Raw genomic sequence first — 6,031 nt, forward strand, 5'->3', positions numbered from 1 at the left:
GTTTCCACTGGACACACACTGGTCTGATTAAAGTATCCTACATTTAGCTATACTTTACTCAAGTACATATTTATCCTACTGTACAGTCAGGTACAGTACTTAGTTATAATATACCATTTTGAGGTGTTTTATTATGTCATGTATATTTTAACTCAGTATTACTGTCTATACTGTCTCTCTACATCTCAGAGGAAAATGTTACACTTTTAACTTCTCTAAAAACCTTACAGTTACATAATTAACCTCTTCGGTTTGAAAACAACAGCTGTCACAATGCGTCACGTCCTTAATTTGCCACACGTTGTGAGCTTGTAGATCTGCTATTTTCAAAAAACGTGTGATTTGGGATGTTGTGCATAATGTATATAACAGACAGGGACTCATCATAACCCGTTTTGGTGTCAGCATCATGTTATGCTTTAGCTATTGAAAAATAGCAGATCTACAAGCTCGTATCGCGCCACCGAGTGGCGCGATACGAGCTTGTAGGTCTGCTATTTTTTGAAAAATCGAAGAACGACTGACATTTTTTTGAATCTGATCTCAGGTCAGAATGGGTTAATCAGACCAGTGTGTGTCCAGTGGAAACCTCGTATGAATCTGATCTCAGGTCAGAATGGGTTAATCAGACCAGTGTGTGTTCCAGTGGAAACCTCGTATGAATCTGATCTCAGGTCAGAATGGGTTAATCAGACCAGTGTGTGTCCAGTGGAAACCTCGTATGAATCTGATCTCAGGTCAGATTGGGTTAATCAGACCAGTGTGTGTCCAGTGGAAACCTCGTATGAATCTGATCTCAGGTCAGAATGGGATAAAGGAGGTATACAAAGGGAAAGGAAACATATACAGTGAGGGGGGGGGGGGGGGGGGGTTTGAACTGCAGCCGTCACAAGGGATTCACATGTCTTAATGACTGTTGGTAGGGCGGTCCACATTTTGGCGGTTCCACATTTTGGTGGCAAATAAATAAATGTGATGTGAAACCGTTTGAAAAGCAGAGCGTAGAGCGTCATGAAGAAAGCAGAGCGTAGAGCGTCATGAAGAAAGCAGAGCGTCATGAAGAAAGCAGAGCGTAGAGCGTCATGAAGAAAGCAGAGCGTTAGAGCGTCATGAAGAAAGCAAGCGTAGAGCGTCATGAAGAAAGCAGAGCGTAGAGCGTCATGAAGAAAGCAGAGCGTCATGAAGAAAGCAGAGCGTAGAGCGTCATGAAGAAAGCAGAGCGTAGAGCGTCATGAAGAAAGCAGAGCGTAGAGCGTCATGAAGAAAGCAGAGCGTAGAGCGTCATGAAGAAAGCAGAGCGTAGAGCGTCATGAAGAAAGCAGAGCGTAGAGCGTCATGAAGAAAGCAGAGCGTAGAGCGTCATGGAGAAAGCAGAGCGTAGAGCGTCATGAAGAAAGCAGAGCGTAGAGCGTCATGAAGAAAGCAGAGCGTAGAGCGTCATGAAGAAAGCAGAGCGTAGAGCGTCATGAAGAAAGTAGAGCGTAGAGCGTCATGAAGAAAGCAGAGCGTAGAGCGTCATGGAGAAAGCAGAGCGTAGAGCGTCATGAAGAAAGCAGAGCGTAGAGCGTCATGAAGAAAGCAGAGCGTAGAGCGTCATGAAGAAAGCAGAGCGTAGAGCGTCATGGAGAAAGCAGAGCGTAGAGCGTCATGAAGAAAGCAGAGCGTAGAGCGTCATGGAGAAAGCATAGCGTTAGAGCGTCATGAAGAAAGCAGAGCGTAGAGCGTCATGAAGAAAGCAGAGCGTAGAGCGTCATGAAGAAAGCAGAGCGTAGAGCGTCATGAAGAAAGCAGAGCGTAGAGCGTCATGAAGAAAGCAGAGCGTAGAGCGTCATGAAGAAAGCAGAGCGTAGAGCGTCATGAAGAAAGCAGAGCGTTAGAGCGTCATGAAGAAAGCAGAGCGTAGAGCGTCATGAAGAAAGCAGAGCGTAGAGCGTCATGAAGAAAGCAGAGCGTAGAGCGTCATGAAGAAAGCAGAGCGTAGAGCGTCATGAAGAAAGCAGAGCGTAGAGCGTCATGGAGAAAGCAGAGCGTAGAGCGTCATGAAGAAAGCAGAGCGTAGAGCGTCATGAGAAGCAGAGCGTTAGAGCGTCATGAAGAAAGCAGAGCGTAGAGCGTCATGGAGAAAGCAGAGCGTAGAGCGTCATGAAGAAAGCAGAGCGTAGAGCGTCATGAAGAAAGCAGAGCGTTAGAGCGTCATGAAGAAAGCAGAGCGTAGAGCGTCATGAAGAAAGCAGAGCGTAGAGCGTCATGAAGAAAGCAGAGCGTAGAGCGTCATGAAGAAAGCAGAGCGTAGAGCGTCATGGAGAAAGCAGAGCGTAGAGCGTCATGAAGAAAGCAGAGCGTAGAGCGTCATGAGAAAGCAGAGCGTAGAGCGTCATGAAGAAAGCAGAGCGTAGAGCGTCATGAAGAAAGCAGAGCGTAGAGCGTCATGAAGAAAGCAGAGCGTAGAGCGTCATGGAGAAAGCAGAGCGTAGAGCGTCATGAAGAAAGCAGAGCGTAGAGCGTCATGAAGAAAGCAGAGCGTAGAGCGTCATGAAGAAAGCAGAGCGTAGAGCGTCATGAAGAAAGCAGAGCGTAGAGCGTCATGAAGAAAGCAGAGCGTAGAGCGTCATGAAGAAAGCAGAGCGTAGAGCGTCATGAAGAAAGCAGAGCGTAGAGCGTCATGAAGAAAGCAGAGCGTAGAGCGTCATGAAGAAAGCAGAGCGTAGAGCGTCATGAAGAAAGCAGAGCGTAGAGCGTCATGAAGAAAGCAGAGCGTAGAGCGTCATGAAGAAAGCAGAGCGTAGAGCGTCATGAAGAAAGCAGAGCGTAGAGCGTCATGGAGAAAGCAGAGCGTAGAGCGTCATGAAGAAAGCAGAGCGTAGAGCGTCATGAAGAAAGCAGAGCGTAGAGCGTCATGAAGAAAGCAGAGCGTAGAGCGTCATGAAGAAAGCAGAGCGTAGAGCGTCATGAAGAAAGCAGAGCGTAGAGCGTCATGAAGAAAGCAGAGCGTAGAGCGTCATGAAGAAAGCAGAGCGTAGAGCGTCATGAAGAAAGCAGAGCGCAGAGCGTCATGAAGAAAGCAGAGCGTAGAGCGTCATGAAGAAAGCAGAGCGTAGAGCGTCATGGAGAAAGCAGAGCGTAGAGCGTCATGGAGAAAGCAGAGCGTAGAGCGTCATGAAGAAAGCAGAGCGTAGAGCGTCATGAAGAAAGCAGAGCGTAGAGCGTCATGAAGAAAGCAGAGCGTAGAGCGTCATGAAGAAAGCAGAGCGTAGAGCGTCATGGAGAAAGCAGAGCGTAGAGCGTCATGGAGAAAGCAGAGCGTAGAGCGTCATGAAGAAAGCAGAGCGTAGAGCGTCATGAAGAAAGCAGAGCGTAGAGCGTCATGAAGAAAGCAGAGCGTAGAGCGTCATGAAGAAAGCAGAGCGTAGAGCGTCATGAAGAAAGCAGAGCGTAGAGCGTCATGAAGAAAGCAGAGCGTAGAGCGTCATGAAGAAAGCAGAGCGTAGAGCGTCATGAAGAAAGCAGAGCGTAGAGCGTCATGAAGAAAGCAGAGCGTAGAGCGTCATGGAGAAAGCAGAGCGTAGAGCGTCATGAAGAAAGCAGAGCGTAGAGCGTCATGAAGAAAGCAGAGCGTAGAGCGTCATGAAGAAAGCAGAGCGTAGAGCGTCATGAAGAAAGCAGAGCGTAGAGCGTCATGAAGAAAGCAGAGCGTAGAGCGTCATGAAGAAAGCAGAGCGTAGAGCGTCATGAAGAAAGCAGAGCGTAGAGCGTCATGAAGAAAGCAGAGCGTAGAGCGTCATGAAGAAAGCAGAGCGTAGAGCGTCATGAAGAAAGCAGAGCGTAGAGCGTCATGAAGAAAGCAGAGCGTAGAGCGTCATGAAGAAAGCAGAGCGTAGAGCGTCATGAAGATGAGAAGAAGAAAGCCTTTCCTTATTAGGCGTTGTTCTGAGACACACACACACACACACACACACACACACACACACACGATGACACTGGCTTTCCTCTCCCCTCTGGCAGCACATTGTGTGTGTGCGCGTGTGTGTGCGTGCGTGTGTGTGTGTGTGTGTGTGTGTGCGCGTGTGTATGCGTGTGCGTGTGTTTGTGTGTGTGTGTGTGCGTGCGCGTGTGTGTGTGTGTGTGCGTGTGTGTGTTCGTGTGTGTGTTCGTGTGTGTGCAGTGCGTGTGTGTGTTCGTGTGTGTGTGCGTGTGTGTGTGTGCGTGTGTGTTCGTGCGTGTGTGTGTGTGTGCGTGTGTGTGTGTGCGTGTGTCGACAGTGATGAATGAGTCCTCATTGATCATAGCTCGTAGCGCGCCACCGAGTGGCGCGCTACGAGCTTGTAGGACTGCTATTTGTTTTTTAAATCGAAGAACGACTGACATTTCTTTTTATAATCTGATCTCAGGTCAGAATGGGTTAATAATCAGACCAGTGTGTGTCCAGTGGAAACCTCGTATGAATCTGATCTCGGGTCAGAATGGGTTAATCGGACCAGTGTGTGTCCAGTGGAAACCTCGTATGAATCTGATCTCAGGTCAGAATGGGTTAATCAGACCAGTGTGTGTCCAGTGGAAACCTCGTATGAATCTGATCTCAGGTCAGAATTGGTTAAGAGTCTCCTAAAGACTAGCCCTGGAACATGACTGCCATGATGATTATCATGACAGTCATGCAGAAACTTTGCCCTGTTTTTTGCGCTCGCTGCATTTACAAGATTTCCGTATATATAAACATTCAGATTTCAAATATAAAGTACTCACAAAGTGTCCCACGGGTGTTAGTTAGTAGCAGCTCCAGCGATTAGAATTGCTGCGTCCCGCGTTGTTTAATAAAAAGCATTTTTGTCCGAGCTCCCCGGCTACTTTTTTCAAACGGGGTTCGTTTGGGAAATCCACAGTTGCACACCGGGAGCGCACTCGCCTATTAGTCTGTATTGGCAGGGCGGTCAGCCTACCTATATCGAACACACCGAGTGCCACCCTCCTCCCGACCGATAGGGGCGCGTAGTTGAAAGCCAATGGCAAAATAACACCTCGGATAAAAATGCTTTTTATTAAACAACGCGGGATGCAGAAATTCTAATCGCTGGCGCTGCTACTAACTAACACCCGTGGGACACTTTGTGAGTACTTTATATTTGAAATCTGATGTTTATATATACGGAAATCTTGTAAATGCAGCGAGCGCAAAAAGCAGGGTGAAGTTTCTTCATATGACTCTCGTATGAATACGAGAGTCATGAACCATGGCTACCTAAAGACTGACTTAATCAGACCAGTGTGTGTCCAGTGGAAACCTCGTATGAATCTGATCTCAGGTCAGAATTGGTTATTTGGTAAATATTTCTCCCATGTGTACGTACTGTACGGTACCTGATTCATTTTCTCTGTGTGTTTTGGTTCTGCTCACTGTACGCACTACTGTATTATATCGTCACAGCTGTGTGATCATGATCCTTGTTTTTAATTTGCTTCTATTGTTTATACTGTGTTCATTGTTCAGCACCTTGTAACGTTGTTTTGAAAGGCGCTTCATAAATAGCATGTACTTATACTTACTTAATTACTAACAGCTGTGCTTATAGGTTGATATATAATCTACACACGCTATGAGCGCGCTATGAGCTTGTAGATCTGCTAAAAGCTAAATGATGCTTATAGTTAAAACTCCCGTCCAGAATGGGTTAAATATGTATATATATATATATATATATATATATATATATATATATATATATATATGTGTATATATATATATATATATATATATATATATATATATATATATATATATGTGTATATATATATATATATATATATATATATATATATATATATATATATATGTATATATATATATATATACACACAAGCTGTTCCTAAGCTGTACTAATTAACCTCCGGGTTCACTAAAGGGTCAAACAGTTCACATCAAGGTGCTTCAAGGCAGTGTGTGTGTGTGTGTGTGTGTGTGTGTGTGTGTGTGTGTGTGTGTGTGTGTGTGTGTGTGTGTGTGTGTGTGTGTGTGCATGCAGCAGTCATAAGAGAG

The sequence above is a fragment of the Protomyctophum parallelum genome (assembly GCF_964188405.1).
Source record: "Protomyctophum parallelum genome assembly, chromosome: 7".
In the NCBI taxonomy this organism is placed as follows: domain Eukaryota; kingdom Metazoa; phylum Chordata; class Actinopteri; order Myctophiformes; family Myctophidae; genus Protomyctophum; species Protomyctophum parallelum.